Here is a 2,770-nt window from a genome sequence, read left to right on the forward strand (position 1 = left end):
AGGTTGTCATCTTCAGAAGGAGGAATGGCCAGGCTCCCCTTTGTCTAGGTTGAGAGAGGGCAGGGATGCAGACTAGATGTGACCATGCTCTACCTGCATGGCATTCTGCTTTCTTTTCTCCCAGATGAATCTCAGCCTTCAGTCACTCTGAGGTGACTTTGGAAAGCTGGGTGGAATATCAGAGAGAGGGAAATCTTAGCCATGAGGGTTGCAGAAGGCATTTAGAACTATCCAGAGAGGGGAGGAAATCTGTGAGTTAAGTGACAGGAACCTCAAATTGAGATCTTGTCCTATTGAATCTGTCTGGATAAATGAGAGGTCTTATCAGGACATCTATGTCCCTGCAGTAGTCTGGGGACAATGAGGGGAAACAGAATGCTTCTTGACTGGGAAAATAGCTTAGTCAATGAAGTACTTGCTTTGCAAGCACGAGGACATCAATTTGCTCTTCCACACCTTTATAAAATAGCTCCATGGTATGCTTGTAAGCCCAGTGTTGGCAAAGACAGTCAAACTGAGACCCTGTCTCAAAAAGCCAGGGTAGAGAGAAGCTGAGGAAGATATCTGAGGTTGACCTCTGACATTTGTACATAACCTCAGACACATGTACGTGCATACAAAAAACACATACCCTCTAAGAAGAATGACTTCTGTAGGTAAGGCAGAATAATGGATAACAAATGAGCATGAGGCAGGCTAACCACATTCTCCAAATACCTCTTCTGTCTTTAAAAAAAAATCTTACTCTGCTTGACCTTGAGAACTTATATTAAAGATCTCATACTATCATAGCAGAATCATCTGTCTTTTAGTAGTTCTAGCTTTTTTTTTTTTGAATTATGGTTTTGAGACTGTGTTTCTAGTTACATAAAGTACAACATTGTTACTTATTTCTTGTGAACTGACCCTGCCACCGTTTTGAAGAGTCCCTGGTTCCTGTCTGTAGTAGTTTGGATCCTAAATGCACCTTAAAAGCCCATGTGTTGGAGGCTGGGTCCCCAGGGAGGGCGCCGCTGGAAGATCATGAAAATTTTAAGAAGTAGGACCTAGTGGAAATTCCTTAGGTCACTGAGGGTTATGTCATTAAAGAGAACTGTGGGACCTCAGGATCTTTCTTTACCTTTTTCTTCTATGGCTACAAGGTAAGTGGTTTGCTCCAGGGTAAGCTCTCACTGTGATACCCACACAGGCTGAAAGTGACGGGGCCAAGTGGTCATGGGATTGATTCCCTGACACCGTGAGCACAGGGAACTGTCTCCCTTTCTAAGCTAACTGTCCCAAGTGTGCTTTCTTAGAGACACCATGACTATGGTAACTCTTATGAAAGAAAACATTTAACTGGGGGCTTGCTTACAGTTTCAGATTATCATCATGGTGGCACACCACACATGGTGCTGAAGCAGTAACTGAGGGGTAAGATCCTGATCCACAGGCCAAGAGCAGAAAAAAAAAACACTGGGTCTGCGTGGGCCTTTGAAACCTCAAAACCCATCCCCAGTGATGATACACTTCCTCTAACAAGGCCATACTTCCTAATCCTTTTAATCTTTTTAAATAGTGCTACTCCCTGGTGAGGAGCAATCAAATATATGGGCCTATTGGGGGCCATTCTTATTTAAACCATTACAGCCAAATGCCTGGCTCAGCATGCATCTTGTCTTTTCTAGTAATTTTGTTTTACCTCCACTAATTTGTGTATTTCTGCATATACCATGCACATGTGCACTTAGGGGAGAAGTCAGAACCTCGGGCTTGTGCTAGGCAGCCACCTCACCACTGCACTGCACTTCAGGAGATTTTTGTACAGTGTCTCACTTAGCTGCCTAGACTGGCCTTGAACTCTCTTCCATAGTCCAGGTAGTCCAGGATCTTGAGATTCTCCTGCCTTGGACTCCCAAGAAGCTGAGATTTCAAGCCTGTTTCCAGGCCTTGCTACTTCCCCTAAAATTATAAATTTGTTTCTATTCTTTCAGTGGAGCCTTGGCCATTGCAAACTCCTTTCTCTGTGTATCCAAGCCCAAAGTTAATCAATATCTTCATTCTTTTCTCGAAAACACACTTAATACCTTAATGCACTTTGACTCCATTCTCCTTTAAAACTTCTGTGTGTGGCGATGCAATTTTGAAGCTAACATATTGCAGTTATGTAATTTATTTATTTATTTAAAAATAATCAACTTATTTGAGGCATCATTTGGACATAATGAAATTACTCATTTCAAGTATATTGTCTGATAAGTTTGACAAGTGAATACTTGCATGATTGCTTCCATGATCAAGATGTAGAATTATCTCTTCTGATTCCCCAGATTCCCTCTTGTCCCCTTGCTGACACTTCTCCTTACCCATCTAGAGGCCCATGGCAACCACAGGACCACTTTTTTTTTTGCTGTTTGTTTTTATGAGACAAGGTCTCCTGTAGTTCAGGCAGGCCTCAGACTCTCTATGTAGCTGAGGTTGCCTTTGACCTTTTGACCCTTTCACTTCTACCTTTGAGTGCTGGAGTTATAGGAATGAATCATCACACTGGATTTTTGTGGTGTTGGGATCAAATCCAGAGCTTCATGCAGGCTGGGCAAGCCCTCTACCTCTGCTAACCAACCACACAACCCCAGTCTCCACTGTTTGCCGTTGTTAAAAATCTCTCAGGCTTCTGTATGAATGGAACTCTGACTACTTGTGCCCATCATGTTGACAATCTGTGGGCTCTTTTTACAGAGCATTCTTCATCTGTTTGTGTCTATCTAGATGCCTGCATGGTATCATTTTC

The sequence above is a fragment of the Mastomys coucha genome, unplaced genomic scaffold (assembly GCF_008632895.1).
Source record: "Mastomys coucha isolate ucsf_1 unplaced genomic scaffold, UCSF_Mcou_1 pScaffold15, whole genome shotgun sequence".
In the NCBI taxonomy this organism is placed as follows: domain Eukaryota; kingdom Metazoa; phylum Chordata; class Mammalia; order Rodentia; family Muridae; genus Mastomys; species Mastomys coucha.